Source organism: Ochotona princeps, chromosome 19 (assembly GCF_030435755.1).
Source record: "Ochotona princeps isolate mOchPri1 chromosome 19, mOchPri1.hap1, whole genome shotgun sequence".
NCBI lineage: Eukaryota > Metazoa > Chordata > Mammalia > Lagomorpha > Ochotonidae > Ochotona > Ochotona princeps.
The window spans coordinates 14,748,966-14,769,951 of record NC_080850.1 but is presented as its reverse complement, the minus strand read 5'-3'; the positions used below and the strand labels follow the sequence as shown (position 1 = coordinate 14,769,951).

General features: G+C 40.8%; 1 long non-coding RNA gene across 1 annotated transcript in view; it reads right to left on the bottom strand.

Annotated features, from left to right (window-relative positions):
- The window catches only part of LOC131482670 (uncharacterized), a 141,545-nt gene that overhangs the window by 26,964 nt on the left and 93,595 nt on the right, over positions 1-20,986 (bottom strand). The window contains exon 2 of the long non-coding RNA XR_009247219.1: positions 6,518-6,619. This is a non-coding gene — a long non-coding RNA (uncharacterized LOC131482670). The remainder of the gene's footprint in view (positions 1-6,517; positions 6,620-20,986) is intronic.

The window sequence follows — 20,986 nt, the reverse complement described above, 5'->3', positions numbered from 1 at the left end:
TTCCTTTGGTTTCTTATCTTTTATTTTTATTAATAGAAATATCTATATTTCATGTTTTTATAATTCTAAGAAGAGAATACTATTACCTTCCCTTCCTGTTTTCCTGCCTCAAACTACTGCTATCTTTCCTTTTTAAATTCAGTTTTTGCCAAAAAAAAAAAAAAAACCCACAATTGCAGTTCACTTTATAATTGCAGGTTTACTGCACCACTAACACTCAACAAGTGTAAGAAAGTGCACAGTTCCACAAGAGTATAAACAAGTGGTGAAAACAGCAATCCTTACCCCCATGGCCATGACAGTTGACAGGATGAGGTTACGAAAAGACTATGAGCCTTGAAAAAGTACTCCAGAAAAAAAAGTAGCAAATGGATATATCATCATGAAACATCTGTCCTTAAAACTAGGAGTATTTTTAGGCTGCAGTTTTTACAGTGGACAAGGAGACGGAAAAGCTCATCCCCAGAAGTAATGCTTTTCGAAGGAACAGAAAGCAGCTATTAAGAGGTGTCAAACATTTGGGCAGCTGATGTATCTAATGGGAGGGAACTGCCGTGGACAGAGGTGATTGCGCCTCTTAAGGACACCTTGAGGAAATGGCCCAGAAAATCACTAAGATCAACTGTTGCAAAGTAGATCTCCCTTCTCATCTGCTTCCAAATGAGGAGAAAATGCAAGGAGGGCATGTTCATTCTAGTCTTTATTTGTACTGAATTTGCAGAGTTAAATCTTTGGTTAAAAAGAAGAAAGATGCTCCTCGGATTCTCCCCTCATTCCTCTCTGATGAAGATTTCATTTGTGATCTCTTGGTTTTTGGTTGTATTCTGCCAGCAGCAACCTCCCACTGGTAATGGCCTTAGCTGCTGAAGAAATCAGACAATAAACATGGGGGTTATGGCTATTAGCTCACCTCCTAACATGAAGCTGAGATAATCTGGATGACATCATCTTAAAATTTCGCAAGGAAAATAGCTAATGTGTACTGAGGGCGGGGCAATGAAACAGATGCTTCATGGCTTTTCAATGCAGAAGGCATTTCACCACACCTGGCAGATGAAGCAACTCAGCCACAGGGAATTTAGATGCCAGGTTCCTGAGCCTTGGTGCACATTGGCATCATCTAGCAGTTTAGAGCAAACACAGCTTCTTTGGCTTAAGCCCCCAGCGACCTTGGGGGAGTATGAAGAAAATAAACAGGTGTAAGGAAAGGATAGCCTAGGTGTGCAAGGGCTAAATTAGCTCCTCGAGTGATTCTGCTGTGTGAAGTTGACTGGAATAAGCCCAAGATCCCATTGAAAGTCAGTGGGACCAGGAATTACTCTAGGCTTGTCTGAGACCAAATGCCACATTCTCTTCACTTTTGTTGGTGAACTTTCAAAGTAACTTAAAATAAACAACTATGGAATAAATGGATTGCTCCCTGGACACAAAACAAGGCATATAAAATACATGAAATCTCAATTCCTATTGAGTCTACACTCGTGGGCAGATATAGAGCAACCATATTTTCCCTCTAGTAATAATTTTGTCTACCCTGGCACCTAGCACAGGGATAATTAAGTGCTCACTGTCCTATACTAGGTTTGGTGAGTGACAAAGGACTGGTTATCTGCTTGCTGGAGAAATTAAGAGAACAAAACATATTCGCTAGAGTGTGGAAGGTCAGCTCTCCTTAATAAAGAGTTTGCAGCTATGTGAAATTGGAAAAGAAATGATGTATTCTGAAGCCATTTTCATCCCATTAACTTAAGTCATGAGGAATAAAGGCAAACACAGTTCTAAAGATTAGCTTTCAAATCTGATGTGCACTGCTGGTGAATAAGTGACTTTGCCCCTACTGCCTTTACTGTCCTTTCCCTTTGGCTCAGCTTAGAAACTTGAACCTGTAAGAATCCTAACAAGTGGAAGTCTACATGCACCTTACATGTTTCTCTATAATGCAACAAATATCTTCTGAGCTCAGGGGTCTGCATATCTATTCATTTGCTTCTGTTGCCCTCTCTAAAGCTAGTCCAAATACCATCTGTCTCCTTTAGGACAGAAACCACATCGGTATGGGATCCTGATGCCTTTTGACATTTAATTTAGGGCTGGTAACAAATTCACTTTAATTCAGTGCAACCAGCTGCCTCCAGCTGGCCTGTGTTATGGTTTGAAATATTTTTCTCCTAGTCACTTTGGCTTTCTGAATGCATCAGGGTAACTTAAAAAAGACAAGGACATTTCAACTAGACAAAGCTAAGTCACATCTCTCTTCTCAAAAGGTTCAGATTGCATACGGAGAGCGTTATGGGCGTCAGGAACAGAAGAGCATAAAAATAGAAAGAAAAGAAAAGGTACAGATCGTTTCAGGATTACACAGACTACAGGGGCACTTCATGAGCACTTTCAAGAGTGTTTCTATTTTAAATACACATGCATAATTTTTCCAGAATTCACAATAAGCAGCTCATTTGGCATTTTTACAACTATCAGATAGTCCAAAGCAAAGACTATCACTTCACTCTTAAGGGTTTCACCTTATCTACTTTTTATGTAACAAGTAAATCTGGATCCCCATTACAACCATACAAACTTAGAATATGAAAAAGGTATGAGATACTAATCGAGTATAGAATTACACTGATTGGATCTTGAGCTATTCCCATTTCAGCAGTAAACCTCTAGACAGGCAGATGGGCTCTGGTTGGGTGTGGAATGCAGTGTGATACTGTGCTATTTGTCCTGATAAATTATTCCATTCTGTTTTAGTAGTATGCCTCCATTACTTCTTAAACTAGGTCATTTTGGAAAAACCAGCTGGTTTCCTCCAGACCAGGCCTCTGGGCTGCCTCACCCATATCAATCAGCAAATTTAAACAAAGTTTCTTTTTCTTTGCCAAGGTCTCTGTGAGAGGTGTCATTCATTCAACTCCATTTTCTAACAAAAAACCAGAAAACCAGATCTCGAAGCCCATCTAATTTATCTTGTAGCAGGTGCCTGCTAGAATAAATCTAAAATCAACACATTAGGTCTCTGATGAGCAGGGTCTCTGTCATTAAATTCATGGCCATCTGTCTAGCACAGCCTCTGGAAAGCCTCATCTCTCATCTGTGCTGCTCCAACAGGCACTCAGGAGTTAACCCAGGTAAATAAATATCCACTCTTTATCAACGGCTTTCAAGAACAGGTTCCAACTCCTTCATATTTTGCACAACTGCAGCGATGGCCTTAACAATGTGATCCACTAACAAGTCTTTCTAGATTATTCTTCCTACCAGTATTATCTTCTTTATTCTTGGGTTTCCAAGTTGAGAGAACAGAGTACTTGGTTACCGTCACAAATCTCTTGTATTCCCTTCATTTTGTTCTCAAGCTCAACCTGGGTGCCTCCTGTTTGGTAAAGTGAGGTCTGGGACATGTATATGTGTGTTAAGCCCTTCCTTTTGCTGCTTTAACAGCCAATAAAGCACTGAGGGCACAACAAGAATAAAAGAGTTATCAAGGAAATGTGACCAAAACAGGCATTTTGAAGTGCTGTTGGCTGAAGGGCAAACTGGAAAAATCTTACCTACAAACATTTTCTAGAATTATAAAATGTCTTAAAAATTGTAATCCTCCAAGTGTGCTATTTTTACAGAAATAATATGGAAAAGAATTTGTACACCATGATTTGAACCTCAGTATTAACAACCATATCCCACTCTACCAGAAAGGAAGGAAGGAAGAAAGAAAGGAGGGAAGGAAGGCAGGCAGGCAGGCAGGCAGGCAAGCAACTTTGTTGAAACATTAAATTCAAACCAGACTGGTGACTGGAACTCTGGAATCTTGGCTTCACCCTGGCCCAGACCCAGCTTTGTGGGTGTTTGGGAGTGAACCAGTTGATGGAAGATTTCTTCCTACCAGTCACTCTGCTTTCCCAATAAGAGAAAAATGAATTTAAACAATTTTAAAAATCAACACAAGGCTCTTGTAGGTAGAAGTAAGTAGAATTGACTGTATGAGGACCTATTTGAACAGTGAACTTCCATTTCCTTTTATAAAAATCACTGGGTCTGACTTGCTAGAAGTCTGGTTGGGAGTGTATTACAGACACCATGCATATCTCTACTCCCAAACAAAAGAAGGGCTCACAAAGAAACTGTTAAATATATCCTGATGATAGTTTGCTGGACTTTTTCCATTGTCTATACCTACTATGTCACAATACACTTAAATAGCAGACTGGTAACTGGTGCTGGATGACTATACTATTGTAATAATATAGGAGAAAACAGTTGTGGGGAGGGGAAATAGAGAAAGACTATGGGGAGGGAGGAATTGGAGATCCCTGAGCCTATGGAACTACAGCATGGATAATAAAAATTCAGCAAAACCTTAACTTAAAAAAAGCTACCATGCAATCAGCTTATTAGCAGCTGACTCTTCAACTTCACATTTCTGGCATCTCACTATAAAATCTCCATGCCCACCTGAACATGGAATGCATGCAGCACACATGATACCTTAGTGGGCAAATACACTCACCTCTTTTGAAATATGCATAACCCTAATTTCCCTAAATTTAACGAATATGTAACTTGTTCTGAAAGCAAATCCTATAAAATATGTCATTCCTGGCTGTTCTAGGAACCTGGGTTTAGTCACAAGACAACCTTGCCCCTGGATTGGCAAAACAAAATAAAGTATTTTCTACTTACAGCTCAAGTAGTAATCCTTGTATTTTCATTGGCATATGTTTTGGTTCCCAGTTACAGCATTTATACCCATAAAAACTCAAAACTTCAACAGATACATCATGAATATCCCATATCATGAGATTTATCATTAAACATATTATTCCCGGAGATTTTTTTCATGAGGAGTTATGATGATGGTAAGTGAAAAATAGAGATAAACCCATGGAAATATAATAATCAGTTCTTGTGAAAATGAAATGCTGAAAACGACTGCACAAAAATAGTTTTGGGTGCTATTTTTCCTTCTTTATATTTCTTATATCTCTTTCTAACAACAGTCACTAGGACAAAAGGAGACACTGGCTTAGGACAAACTTTTAATGCCAGGCTCCACTGCAAATACAAAAGCTGATCCTGATACACCAAAGCAAAAGGGATTTACTGTGAAGGTGCCTGACCTTTACACAATGGTGAGAAACCTGGGGCCAGGGAAGGACAGGTGGGCTACAGTCAACATATGTGGTAGGGGGTACCCTGCAAGAGCAAATGGTAGCTTGTATTCTATGTTTGAATATGCAGTATCAGTCAAGGTCAAAGCTCTATCCTATCCCCTTACAAAGATGTCTTCAAATCTCTTTAGAAAAATAAAAACCAAAATCTATGTGCAGAGCAACAGTTATTGCTAAGTCCCTGCAACTAACATGCAATTTGCTCTCAGGTTCCGCACCCAAAGATGTGGCATGAAGAGAGGACAAAGAATCCTCCGTGGCTTGATGGACTCCCTCTTCATCTGATTGCCCAGGAAATTCACAAAATCAGCTCCCACTTTTTCTGCTTCTTTGCAGCATTCTGCAGTGAGGAGAAGGGCTCTCTATTTACATCTATTTACCTAGATGGGCCAGGCAGCAGGTGGAAGAAATATGCTACTGTAGTTGGATATGGCATACTAAATTCTTCTGTCTAGTCAATACACGGGGGAAGATGAGTTCTCCAAATATATATAAGGAGAGCACTGGGATGAAGATGGAATAACGCAAAAAGAAGCAAGGGCATTTCTTCATAAAATAGTCTATGTGTGCCACAGAGGCTTACAGCAACCCTTTTCTCTGAGAACAGGTAGCAGAGCATGAAATAAATTGAACATGAGGAGATGAGTTAAGAACCCTCTACCTGGAACGAACATTAGTGGTCACCTCTGAGACAACTGGTTACCTAAGATAATGACCCTCAGTTGGCACTGGAATGCTAAGATCCTGATTATTCCTTCCAAGCTCCAGCAGTCATGGAATTATTGCTTCTACCCATGATACTGGAGTGTATGTGAGCCTGAGTGAAGCAGGTAGCTCTTTGCCTGCCTTAGCTGTGAAATCCATTAGGAGGCAGACGCACCCGGGCACTCTAGGGCCTGGAGCAACTGACCCTGGATGGGAGCAGCCACATACAGCATCACTGTGCCTTTGAGCACACTCCTGCAAAAGATTAGATGCTCCCTTGGAGAAAATTTATGTCACAAACACGTACATGTGGAGTGCTGAAGGGACTAGTAATGCATACTTGTAGCTAAAGATGTTATGACCTCAAAAGGCAAGTGTAAGTGTGGGGACAGGAGGAGTTAGGAGGACCACTCCCCGCCCACTTTTTTGTACCTGTGAGTTTAGAGCCTAGTTTATGGCTAAGCACTTCTAAAAGTCGCATCCTCCTCAGGGATTCAGGATTGCAAATCACCTTCTATGTGTGCCCGTTAGCTCTAACACTCTACCCCAAGACTGGAAATACCTCCACTTCCAGGCTGAAGGATCCATAGCTTCTGGCATGTATTTTCTCTTTTGAAAGTGAAACCAACTGTCAGGTCTTTTACCTTGTTAATTTGTCCTCTCATCCGTGCTGTCCTTCCATTCAGTCCTTCAGCCTCTCTCCCGCCTTCACTGCAAATCAGCCACCTTTTCAGACATCACCACTTCTGTCAATACAGAAATTACAGTTCACCACATTTAGACTGGGAACCTGGGTGACAGTAACATCTCCATTTTCGTTCATCATCAACAGTTCTCTAGGCTAGCTCACCTGCCAGCTGAATGTCCCTGAGTAACTTCAGGCAACGACATTTGAAGCAACAGACTTACCAATCCAAATTTTGTCCTAATTCCTAACCCAAAAATCATGAAGGTAAAATAAACTGGTTGTTGTTGAAAGCAATAAGTTTTGGCTTAATCGGCTACACAGCTGTTGGTAAATAAAACCAGGGCTGTTAATAGGAGAGAGCTCTGCATTCACCAGCCTCAGGGTCTTCCACCCTCTGTAATGGACAAATGCCGATATCATTTTTATCCCTCCCCGTTTTATAATGTTTTCCTCATTTTTCTGTGCAATAAACAGAAACTGGTGATTATACAACATATGCACAGTAGTTTATACTTTTACATCCTTTAAGAAACAATGAAAACTAAAAAGTGTCACATTTCACTGCTAAATTTCAGCGACAGATACTTTGTATTGTGTTCAACTTGAATTGGGTTTCCTTTTTTTCTAACATTAAAGTCTGCTTATTTGTTTACCTATCTATTTATTTATTTATGATTGAGAGATAGAAGTGAGAGGAAAAGGGAGAAAGGGAGGAGAGCAAGAGAGCTAGAAGGACCAGGAGGAGGTGGCTGGGTAGGGTGAGACCAGGAACTCAATGACGTGAGTCTTCCTCGCCTTCTTCCACAGTCTGGAAGCTGCAGGTAGGAGCTGCAGCCAGGTCCTCCGATATGGCACGTGAGCATGTAACTGACATCTTCATCACTAATCCATACACCCATCCCTGCACTGGTTTTCAACCCCTGCTTCAGTGAACAACAGCCAAGGACAAGGGTCATAGAATAAAACCATGATGTCCAGCAGTCACAGGCCCAAGAGAAGTTGGGGGGGATAACACAGGCGGGGATAACACAGGCTCAACAAAGACCAGGTCATGCCTCAACTGGAGGGTTTGCCCGTCCCCTCCCATCTTTTTTTCCCAATCCTAATGTGTCTCTGCTTTCTGCTTCCTGACTGTTGAGTGTCCCAGTCTCACGGAGTGTCTGAAGAGTTCATTAGCACACTATTGATCTCTTTAGAGTCACTGTGATGCAGTGTCTTCTTGAAGAGCATGGGGAATTGGCACCCTGGAATACCCAGCCTTTGCCTCCCCCTTCTCATGGATAATCATTCCCTCTGGGGGTAGTGACTGCCAATACAGGTCTGAGCCAGGTCAGAAGCAAACATATCTGTGCACATCACATATTGCAAGATGTTCCAGGCATCAGTTGTTCATTATCAGCATTAGTATTTGAGAGACTTTCAATCTACTACTGATAGGAGTATCTACCTCATAATTTTACTTAATTACTGTATTTAAGGAATATATGCATTCATTTTAAAAAGTCACAATCACAACTACAAATGGAAAGCCAGTAGATAATAAGCAAAAAGAAACTATAAGACAGGCACAGAGAAAACAGATTTTTATACTTGACTGCTAGGCATCACTGCTTTCCTAAGGTTCACAGGCTGACATCCCTTTGTTAGATGAGATTGATAAACATCATAACGGAGTTAGAGACTCACTGCTATGAAACTGACAGTAATTCCTTCAGATTCCCAGAAGGAATAGGAGAGGATACTTGGGTCATTCTAATATTTAACCCACGTTTTCACAGCTCAAAACAAATGAAACACAGACCTAACAAACCTATTCGCATGTCAGATAATGTTTGAGCATTATTCCAAACTGAGTTATTTCTTGAGTTTCAACTTCCTGCCTTAAGGTCCTGCTCTGAGTGCTTCCTGGATAGCGTGACCTTTAGAAACTGACTTTTCTCTCAATCACACTATCCTCTAAGAGTAGATAATACGACTAAATAGAAACAGTATCATGAGGCTGTAATTAGGAGTAAATGAGATGGACTCTGGAGAGACTTGGCTATTGGCTCAGAGGAGTTACCTTTGGTGTGCACTATCATGCCACGTTGCACTACAGCCTCAGGATGCAAAAGGGAATAAGCTTTCTTATTCTAAAACATTTTAGTGACAATATAAGACATGTATATCTTTATAGAATGGAATTTCAGAAAAGCTCATGGGAAACAGAATTCATGCATAAGTTTATATGGTACAAAGATTTAAAATCCATTCATAAGAGGGGTCTTCCAAAAGTTGATGAAAATTGTATTGTATGAAAAGAAACGACACATGGGTTTTATCCTGTACATTTCGGGGGCTGAATTTTTCCTTTAGAAATTTCTAGTAGCACTGAATTTCTAGTAGAGCTGAATGCTCACATCAAAATCTTGAGTGTTCAGGAGAAATAAAACTCCATCTCCAGTCCCTAATTTCTTGGGGGCAAAAAAATACTTTTCTTCACTGTAAATTAACAACTCAAATGACAATCCCTAGACAAGCACAAAGCCTCAGACTGTCTTGTCTTCTAATATCTCTCTCATGGTCAGCCTACCTATGCTCTAAATAGGTCTTAAGCCAGACCAAATAAGACAACCAAGGAATTTCTAACTCTAATCTTCTCACTCCCTTTATCCTCAAAGAATATTGCTTTAACAGGACTCAAAGAGGGCCTCCTGCTGTCTGTCAGATGGTAGAAAAGAGCTAGCAAGCCCACCCTCAGATTCTCAGCATTTAGGAGAAAAGCAAAGAGTCTATATTGTAGTGGCAATGACACTGCAATGTTCTTACTAGATTAATTATGTAAGGACAGGGGTCAGGTCTTACTCAGCTTGTGCCTTTAAACATCAGTGGCTTGGAGGTCCTTCGAGTTCAAACTGTGCTTGCAGAGTATCTGTTTGGGAAGCTTATAAGTGCACCAGAGATTCAAGCCAATTAATTCGTCTCTAGGAAGTAGTTGTCTGACCTGTGAAACATAAAGCACACATTACTTAGCCTCATAAGATGCTGAAGATTCTTGAGTGTTGAGGACCTTCCCAGTTTCCTTTTATGATGCTCCAGCTAATGAGACACCTGCTTGTAGTAACCTAGAACATTGTCTGTGAGGTTGCTTAGAGCACACTAAGCTTTCTCCAGTCTGCGCATCCTAACTCTTCCAACCTTTTGCAATTAACCAATTCTTAGGGCTCCTGCACATCCTCAGCTATAGTTACAAGTAAGTACACAGTTTCTCAGTATAATTTGCTGCAAAATTTTTTTTATCTCTGTAACCAGTATCCAAGAGGAGTGTCCTACAAAGGAAGGAGGGTTCTTTGACTGGTGTTTTGGAGGCTCATAGTTGATGTTTGACTAAAATGCCAGATAGTGAAATGCACCCATAGATCAGAAGTTGAGCCCTAAGCAGGTCAAAGCCTAGCTAGGTGTGCCTCAGACTTACAGAATCAACCATCTCCAGAGGGTTTCCATCTGAGAACATGCCATTGTTACATAAGGACCTCCCACTGGGCCTATCTCCTAAATAGGATAATGGGCTCAAGCCTTCACCTTCCCAGTACCATTAACTCACTTCCCAGTGCCATTAACTCACCTTCCCAGTACCATTAACTAAGTAAGAGTTTGAGAAGTAAAAAGGTGCTTGAGATGGGGAGCAGGATTACATTCAAATGGTAACAGCTTTTAACAGCTATTCAGTTTCCAAAATGAAAGATGGGGAAGGAAGGCATGCAGCCATCGTCAGCATCCCACACATCCACGTGCACTCTGCCAGTCACCTGTCAAGCCCCCTTCTCCTTGTCTATCCAAGGCACTGAGGTGTCATGGGCTCAATATTGCCTCTTTGGATCTTGAGTACAAGAGACCTGCACTTATTTTAAGCAACAGAATTGTTTCAGTTAGGAAAAAATAACAGTAGGAAGTAGAAGTTTTGCCTGCCGATTCATGACTTTCTTTTAGAAAGCATGGCCATGTGTGGGGTATGAAAAGGGCAGAGGGAAAGAATTACTAGACCTACTGGTATATTCTCAGGCTGAGCTGAGATTTAAGCCAGGCAAGTCAGATCCTGCTCCACTACCTGACCTGCTGAATGACCAAAGGTGAGTTATTTGAAATCCTGAAGTGCTACAAACATTAAGTTTGTACAGGTGCTGCGTGTGGGATAGATCCTAGTGCACAGTAACAAGCACTCCACAATTGCTCAGTAGCTTTCATGATGACATCATCCAAGGCAGAGTGGTGGAGGGAGAGGTGCCTACTTTTCCCTAATTGTGTCAGTGTGGACTAAGGTTCCTGTTGTTCCACAGAAGGCACTGCTACTGTCACTTCACTCCTCTTGGAAGAGAGGGGGATGGTTCAAGGAGGCATGTAGGGATCCGTTGAGGAGTGGCGGGCAGCATCTTCCTTGCACCTCTACAGACCAGGTGTTGCAGTCACCACATCTTTTGCAGGTATTTAGCAAATCAAAGCTGACAAGCCAGAGACTGTCAGCCTGACATATGATAAACACCCTTTGCAATTTCGCGCTTTTACAGGGAGTGAGCTAGCAGGATGAGTTAATTGCCAAGCTATCAACAGAGTGCATGCTTCCTGAGCACCCTGTAAACCAGCTGAGAATTACCTAAGAGGTTCTGGAACTCTGGGTAGACAACAATTTTTGAAGCCAGAAGAGTGAGTCGAAGTGTTCAATGTGAAGACTGACTGGTAAGGACATAAAGTATAGTAACCAAGCCTTGACAATATGATTACCTGCAAGCATGCGCATGCATACACACACACGATGAGAATCATAAAGAGAAGTGATGTAATCAAAGCCACGTGTGCTTCCAGGAAACAGATAAAGGTATCAAAGGCTGCATTATTTCATCAATGACAAAGTCAGCGCAGAGAGTATCAGTATGATCTTAGAATTCTACCTATGGAGAACACAAAATCTATTCTCTTCATATTAATAAAACTAAAATATTAAACATGTCCTAACCTCTGAGTCTGAATTGAGTTTTCTGGCAAATGCACGATCCTCTTGTCTGCTTTTACTATTAAATTTCCCTCTGGCATTCATAATGGGCAGCATAGTGTAGACCCTGGCATGTCTGATGACTTCTATTATTTCATGGAAATTATTTAATCTTTATGTGCCTTGGTTTTCTTTAAGCTTCTAAACTAAGTTAATACCTAGTGCTTATTCTAGTACTAGTTTGAGTTTATTATAGCACTTCAGTGAGATAATGCATGTTAGAGGTTTAAAATACCATGGATTTATCAATAAAATTCACTGCATATTAATAAAATTATTATTGCTTTACAATCATTGGCTTTGAATTATTCCATGTTGACTTTGGTTGGCATTGTACGAGTGGATGAGGCTCACAGCATAGACTCTGACTCTCAGACAACCATGATAGAAGGCCTGTCTGTCCTGTATTTCTTTTTTTTTTTTTAAAGATTTTATTATTATTATTGGAAAGCCGGATATACAGAGAGGAGGAGAGATAGAGAGGAAGATCTTCCATCCGATGTTTCACTCCCCAAGTGAGCCCATACAGGATCCTGGCGAGTTCAAGGCGAGGACTTTAGCTGCTAGGCTATCATGTCGGGCCCTCAAGTAGATAAGTATTTTTTAAAAGAAATACAAGACAGGGCCCGGCGGTGTGGCCTAGCGGCTAAAGTCCTCGCCTTGAAAGCCCCGGGATCCCATATGGGCGCCGGTTCTAATCCCGGCAGCTCCACTTCCCATCCAGCTCCCTGCTTGTGGCCTGGGAAAGCAGCCAAGGATAGCCCCAAAGCCTTGGGACCCTGCACCTGTGTGGGAGACCCAGAAGAGGCTCCAGTCCCTTAGCTTCAGATCAGTGCAGCACCGGCCATTACAGTTGCTTGGGGAGTGAACCAGTGGACAGAAGATCTTCCTCTCTGTATACCTAACTTTCCAATAAAAATAAATCTTTTAAGAAAAAATTTATCTACTTGAAAGACAGAGCTAAAGAAACACACACACACACACACACACACACACACACACACACACACAGAGAGAGAGAGAGAGAGAGAGAGAGAGAGAGAGAGAGAGAGAGAGAGAGAGAGACTGAGTTAGAATGAATCTTCCATTTGCTGGCTTATTCCTCCTCAAATGGCTTTGGCTAGGTCAGACCAAATCAATAGCCTTGACCCTCACTTTTCCATTGGGGTGGCAGGAACTCAGACACTCGGGCTGTCTTCCACTGTTTTCCAGATACATTGGCGGGGAGTTGAGTAGGATGCGGAGCAGTAGGAACTCCAACTGGCACCCATACCAGATGTAGGCATTGCAGGCTGCTCCACAGGGGAAAAAACTGTGCATCAATGCTAAAGGTGGCTTTATTAATAACTGCCAAAACTTAAAGCAACTAAGAAATCTCTCAGTATGTATGTAGATCAATAAGCTACATTATATGGACCAATGAAATGCTACTAGTACTAAGAAATGAACAACCAAACCACAAAATTACATTGCAATCTTGTATATTTGTATGCCAAATTTTAGCTCTCTTGTTTTCTGCTTTCCCATTTGTTTCATCACCAGATCCAATTGACTCTGCCTTCAAGAAGATATACTTCAAATCCCCAAATCTGTGAGTCTCCACTGCCATCATCTCTACCTAAGCCATTTTCTTCTCTGTCATTGCCACCTAACCCTGCTCTCTGTGGTCACTGTAACTCTTTCCAGCCCACTCTTCAGACAGCAAATTGGCACTCCCCAGACCAAAGTGCTTCAACAGAGAAAAACAATAAAAGCTGTAACATGACCATGACAGCTCGCACGACCTGGCCCTGACTGCCCTACACAACTACCTGCAGGCTCCCCTCTCACTCAGGCTAGCAGATTTTTAAATTCGTGATAAAAACAATCTCATTTCCACTCTAGGTTATTGTAGCCAATACCTCTACCGCTTAAAATCATCTTGCCTCCAGTTCCCCTTAGTTTTCTGGTCTCATCTTGATTGTGACTTTAAGAGAGGATTTATCACCTTTTGCACTGTAAGCCTGTAAGCTCTTCTGCACCATTTCACATCCTGATTTTCTTTCATAGCACTTCTCTTATTGTTTCCTGACTTATTTTATTTTTTTCCAAAACAGGTGTCATTGTTCCACTCATCTGTGAGCATCACAATGTCCAGGGCCACATATATACTGTACCTCATTCTATTCTGGAGATCCAGAACAATATTTCGTATTTAATAAGCAATCAATAAGTATTTGTTGAACAAACAAGTAAATAAACTTATGATTTTTCAAGTTGTAAAAACGGAGGTGGCAAGAAATATGGAACTTAGAAAAAATTTTTTAAAGATTTATTTATGTTTATTGAAAAGTCATATTTATAGAGACAAGGATAGAGAGAAAGATTTTCCATTCGCTGATTCACTCCTCAAGTGGCCACAACAGTTAGTGCTAAGCTGATCTGGAGCCAGGAGCCAGGGGCTTCTTCTGGGTCTCCCACACAGGTGCAGGGGCCCAAGGTTTTGGGCCATCCTCTACTGCTTTCTCACTCACAGGCGGTACTTAAAATAAGCACACTGTGAATCCCATCCTTGCGACATGGAAGCAGGAACAGACATAACCCAACAAAGGCTACCGTCTGTGCTGACTCCGCTCAGTTCTCAAGTGGACGCTGGTGATCAAGCCCATAGTCTGCGACTGAGAAAACACTCCCCGGGGGAAATAACATCAATGTTCACCTTCACAACTTTTATACACTGTATACAGTATGCAACAAAAATACTAGACACATATTAGGAAAGTGCGACAGATAATTTAGCAGGAGAATAGCTACTAGTAGAAGCAAAGACACCAAGTTGGATAGTGGTGAAAGCAGAAATAACCCTCAAATTAACTATTAAAATGAGCAAAGGAGAATAGAAGATAGATAATATAAAGGATGAATTGATAAAGAATTCCAATCAGAAAGGTTAGCATTAGAAAATATGCAACATTTAAAACTAAGAAATTATTGGATGGGTGAAGAAAAAAGTAGAAGAAAACTTCTCCCTGATATGGGGCAATTAAAACTAGGAAAAGCAACCAGAATTCCATCTGATCACAGAATGTTGATCACTGGATTCTGGAGAGGATGAAAAGGATAAAAGTTTTCTGGACAGAAGATCGGTTTAGTTAAACTCAAAACCTATCACCGGGGACTCCAGCTGGGACTGGCGCTGTGCACAGCCGGTTCAGATGTGACTTTGTATGCCTGCCTCTCATGTTGCAGTGTTGGCTGCAGTCTGCCCTGCGCTCCTTGCAACCCAGACTCCTGAGAAGTAGTGGATGATGGCTGCAGTGCTAGGGCACCTGACCCAAACCTGGGAGACTCCTCCTGGCTCCAGGCTTTGACCTGCCCCCGCCCTGCTGTTGGGGGCATTTTGGTGGGTTGTGGGCAGATGGAAAGTATCTCTCTCCTATCTCTTATTTTACTTCTCAAGAATATGAAAGCAACTTAGCATTTAAAATGAAAAGGAAATAGACAATTGGACAACAGGGAGGCAAAAGGATGAAAGAACAGTGCATAAGAGACACGTGGAACAGAAGCCTGGGTGTTAACATTTGCGTCTCAGAAAAATGACACAGAAGAAGAGCTCATGAGTGAAAATGTCTTCAGAACCAATTAAACGTAACAGCCTACACATTTATTATTCCAAGGGAGATAAAAATAGATCACAGTTTAGGTAGTAAGTGAGAGATACATTGCTGGGGCTAGTGTTGTGGTGAAATACGTTAAGCCACCACTGGTAATACTTTATTAGGGTCCCAGTGTGTGTCTCAGGTGCTGTGTTGCCAATCCAACTTTCCTGTATGTGTGTACAAAGGTAGTAGAGGGTGGCCCAAATGTTCAGGTCCCTACCGTTCATTTGGGAGATGGAGATTAGGAGCCCTGGCTTTGACTTGGCTCGGCATAAATATGACAGTCCTTCAGGGAGTCAACTAGCTGATGGATGTGCTCTCTCTCCCTCCCTCTGTTACCCTACCTTTCACACTAATAAATGCGTCTTTTACAAAGAAACAAACTTCTGAAAATCAGCCGCCCCACCAAAAAAAAGTGAATAACCAGACAAAACACAACAAATATAACAATAGTGAGACTTACAAAATAGAAATAATGGCAGTAAAAAATGGATTAAATGTACATTTTAAAAGAGAAAAAATAATCTTTGAAAAATGTAAAGTAGATGTTTAAAAAAAGGATATGTGATTAGCTCACTGGCATGACAAGAAAAGAAATCCCTTTACATTGAAATAAAAATCTCTTACAGGAAACACAGAACTGAAATAATGAAAAAAAATCAGTCTATATGAACACTGACTGTTCTAAGCGACAGTAACAATTGTGTTGCATTTACGCCATGCAGAAGTAGAATACATGAAAACAATAACTCAGAGCGTAGAAGTAAATGAAATAGTTAAACCTTTACAAGAATCTTGCATTATATGGTTGCACTATATTAAAGCCTGACTACATAAATTTGAAATAGTCAATTTTCTGGGGGTTCTTAAAGCAACCACTGAAATACATTTTTGTCTTGGCCCAAAACAGCACATTTCAAAGAATCAAAGTCATAGAGCATATAATACTGCAGGAGAATTGAAACAGAAATAAAAACAAAAGGATACTTAAATTATTGCCTAATGTTCGGAAATGAAGCAACATACTTTTTAGTAGCCCAGTGGTCAAAGAACGAACTGCAATTAAAATGTGAGAATATTCTGAAAGTAAACAAATATGGAAGAAATGAAAATTCATTTAAAGTTATATGACAGGCAGGGTTGTTAGAGTTAGGGATTTTCAGAATATACAGCAAAATGTCAAAAGTCTTGTGGTCAAAGCAAGCTAGAACTGCTGTCAGGACGCCACGGACTGGGGGTATTAAACAAGAGATTTACTTCCTTGCAATTCTCAAAGTCCAATGTCAAAGCATCAAACATTTGGTTTTTCCAGAGGCTTCTCTCTCTTTGGTTTAGTTTCCTGTTCATTCTGTCCTCACACAGCCTTTCCATAAGGACAAGAGTCATTTCAGAATCAAATCGACCAATATGATCTCACTTAATCTTTCTCATCTCTATAAAGTTTCTATGCTCAAATATGATCCAATTCTAAGCTATTAGGAATTGGCATCTCAACAGAAGAATTCCAGGAGGATACAAGTGAGTTCACAGCAGATTAAAAGGCTGTCAGCCAGTCTCTCCACATTATTTGGGATAGAAGACAAAAAAGAGACCGCAGAAGAAAAGGACGATTTTTTTTTTGTCAAAAAGATGATCAGAATGAACTGTTTCTTCCTTTTTTTAAAGGCTAAACCTTAAAAAAAAGGCAACTGTCACTAGTTAAGAGACTGCAAACAGAAGCATCAATATTTCTTGCTATTAACATTATTGTGTAGGTTTTTTGATGATTACATAATCATGTATCCATTTAACAAAATATGGAGCATAAAACAAGCATTCAATACATGTTCTTTTATTATTTTTGTTTACGTACTATTTCTGAAAAAAATTTCTGCTTACACTTTAGCTCTGAAAAATGTATGATTTTGTTGTTTCAAGTTTGTTTCAAGAAGTAAGATGACGAATGAAGGTCAGCAGGGGACTGCTGAATGTGTAATCTCAAGTATTGGTTGTCACAATAAATAAAGTCTTGAAGTAAGCAGACCATGCTTTATTTCAGCTCTTATCCAAATGTCTAAGATTGTCTTCTCTCATTTGGAAAAGAATGCAAGTAAGCTATGAAAAATTGATCTCTCACTAGCAGGGCATTTTGGCAAACATGGTATAAATGTGCATAAGCAAGAAAGGAAAATTGATTTTAAGGTCTGTTTTAGTTGAGAGTAGGAGACCAACTGGGATTGCATCTTCACAATATTTTTGCATAAGGTCTCTACCACTCTGCATTCTGAGAGAATATTTGTAACACAGATAACAAGGACTTCTTTTTACTGAGCACTTAATGTATGCAACGTGTTCTACATCTTTCTCTCATTCCTACATCCACTAACACAAGACACTGAATTTCAGAGATTATTTGTCACACCAAATTTCAAGTAAGTGCAAATGAGTGAAACAGATGCAAATCTAAGATTATTCAAACAGCATTGCATATGCTTTTTGCTAACAAAAGTGTTTGTTTATTTCATGAGAGTTCAGAAAATGAAGACTTGCTATAGTGTGGCCCCTTTGCGAATCCACAGACACAGAACGAGTACATGTCTTTAGGACGACTCTGATCTCCATCTGTTATGCCTGGTTGCTGGGGAAGCCAGCTGGGTATTCCATCGAGAACACTTGGTCTTAATCTGTCTCTGTTGTGATAACAAAATAACATAGACCGGGTAGTTTATAAAGAGCAGACATTACTTCTCACTGTCTGGAAGCGGCATTATAAACCTAAACGCTGGTAGGTTTGGTATAATGTGAGAGTCACTCTCCACTTCCAACCTGGTACCTTGTTGCTGCATCCTCCAGAGAGTAGGCATCATGTGTTCTCCCAGGGCACAGGGGATAGAAGGAGCAGGAGGGAGCAGATTTCCTCACTGTACACTTTTATCCTTGTACCTCAGTCCATGCATGAGAGTAGAGAAGTCATATCTCATTCACTTCCTTAAGGTCATGCTTCCTGCTGCTGCTGAATTGGGAGTTAGTTTCAACACAAATTTGGAGGAAATGAAGCAGTCTGATCAGAACACTCTTCCTATTCATTCAACCTTTCTTGCCACATGCTATGCTACTCTGACCCTTCAAGCCTTGTTTTCCTCTCACAGCATTTTAGTGACAAAAAAAAAAAGAAGGTTGGCAGGGGTGGGGAGTGGATGACACAATGGTTCAGTGGCTAAATTCTTGCTTGCATGTGCCAGAATCCTTTGTTGGTGCTGATTCACATCTCGGCTACTCCACTTCCCATTCACACCAGGCCTCAAACTAAATGATTTTCCAGTGAGAGACTTGCAGTTCACAGGACTATTCACCACTCTGATAAATCCATTAGCTTGTTAAATAAAATAGAAGCGACTTCTCTATTCCTCTTTCATTACAAACATGAATGGGCCTTATTCCACTATGAAACAGTTGGGATTGTCTTATCAGACAAGCCATGCAGAAGCTTATCCAGTCTCTCTAACAATGACTTCAAACGGGCATTTTTCTCCCATTTGAGTGATGAATAAAGCAAAAATCCTTGATAAGTTACAGGGCAGTATGTATTAGACATGAGGGCATCACATTTGCCAAACATGATATCAAGCTCATGGCAGGCACTCAACTGACAACTGCTGAATGAATGCATAAACCTGTCTATTTACAAATCAAAGCAATTGCATGTTAAAGCTTGTTCAAGAAAAATTACAATTTGAGATTAGGTTCTAATAGTAGTTCCCACATAATAGAATCAGAGCTCCCAGGAGAAAATGAGTGATTTCAGAATTAGGGAAAGAAGTACACAGGATGAACCTAGATACTCTGACGTCAGAAGGTTGGGAACTGTTGAAAACCTCCTACTCCTACAAGGGTATATAGTAAGACTGCAGAAACTAGAAGAAAGTGTTCATAATGGCCAAAGCTGAAAGCAGGTAAACAACATAAATACATGTTTGGTGAGAAATCTCCTAGGCAAAAGAATTCCAAATACTTTACACAGACTCCTTGCTCAAAAAGGTATTCTTTAAGTATGTGCTATACATATTACTTCCTTCCACCGAATACTGTATGAACAGGGAAAATGAAGGACGAGTATTTATTCTAGCATTTACACTGAGAGTTGGGACCCCTCATCCCATATCAGAGTAACCTAGGTTTGGGTCTCAGTTCTGATCTGGGATTCCAGCTTCCTGGCCATGAAAACTCTGAGAAGCAGGAAGTGATGGGTCAACTATTTGAGTTTCTGCTACTTGCATGGGAGACCTGGATTGAATTTTCTGGCTTCTTCCGGGCCCAGTCCGGGCTGTTGCTGGCATATGGGGACTGCACCAGCAGATGGTAGAAATATGCCTGGATATGTTTATATCTAATCTCAAATAAATAAAGTATATACATTTAGATTCTTTTTATCGGAAGGAAAAAAGATAAGCTGTTTGTGTTAGGAAAAATGCTTTGTGGCCCACAGTTAAGATTTCCCTTAAAATATTTATTTATCTGAAGGGAGGGAATGAGAGTGTCCGCAGTGGGGGAGAGAGAGGGAGAGAGGGAGGGAGAGAGAGAGAGAGGGAGGGAGAGAGGGAGAGAGGGAGGGAGAGAGGGAGGGAGAGAGGGAGGGAGAGAAAGAGAGAGAGAAATGAAAATGAAAATGAAATAATCATGAACTTGAATCTGTGCATCTACTTCCAAGTGCCTGCAACAGCCTGGGGCCAAAGGAAGAAGCCAGGAATTCCATCTGGGTCTCCCACTTGGGTAGCATGAATTTGGGCTATTATCCGTTGCCTCTTGGGTTTATTAATAGGAAACTGGATCAGAAAGGTGGAGTGGCTAGGGCTTGTACCAGTGGATAAGGGATGCAAGAATTTGAAGCAGTGTGTTAACCTACTGTGTCACAATGCCCAACCCAACTGGATCCTGCTTTGGGTAACTAGACTTTTATTCTGTAACTGGTCCAATGGCAGCATCAAGAGCTCATCAACATTTGTGACTGCTTCCTTTTCTTGCGTAGGAAAAAGGGAGGATGGTGTAATCTAGTTCCAAACCTACAGAGTTACAGCTTTTATAATGATTTGTTTTCAAGTTTCAGGTTTTCATTGAGTAGAAGAGGAAAGAGATGTTTTGGAATAATAAACTGTGTGAACTATGTGTGTGTGTTTGTGTTAACAGAGCACTACAGACTAGGTAATTATCATGAACAGAAAATGCTGAATTACAGTTCTGGCGGCTGGGGAGTCCAAGATCACAGCGCTAGCAGTCTCTGTTCTGACCCCTAGATGGTGTCTTGCTCCCCCTCCCCTCCCACATCCAGAGAGGAAAAATGTGCTGTCCCCACATCCAGGGCTCGGCGGTGTGGCCTAGCGGCTAAGGTCCTCGCCTTGATCCCATATGGCTGCTGGTTCTAATCCCGGCAGCTCCACTTCCTCTCTATCTCTCCTCCTCTCAGTATATCTGACTTTGTAATGAAAATAAAATAAATCTTTTTTTTTTTTAGTTCCAATAAAACCTTTTTTTTTTAATTATTTATTATTTAACTTCAGTAATTACATTGTATTATGTGACACAGTTACATAGATACTTGGGTTCTCCCCACCCCTCCCCAAACCCTCCCACCATGGTGGATTCCTCCACCTTGTTGCATAACCACAGCTCAAGTTCAGTTGAGATTTCCCCATTGCAAGCGTATACCAAACATAGAGTCCAGCATCTTGAATAGTTGTTCTCAGCTATTCTGCAAAATCAGCACCAGATTCATAGGCCATGCTTA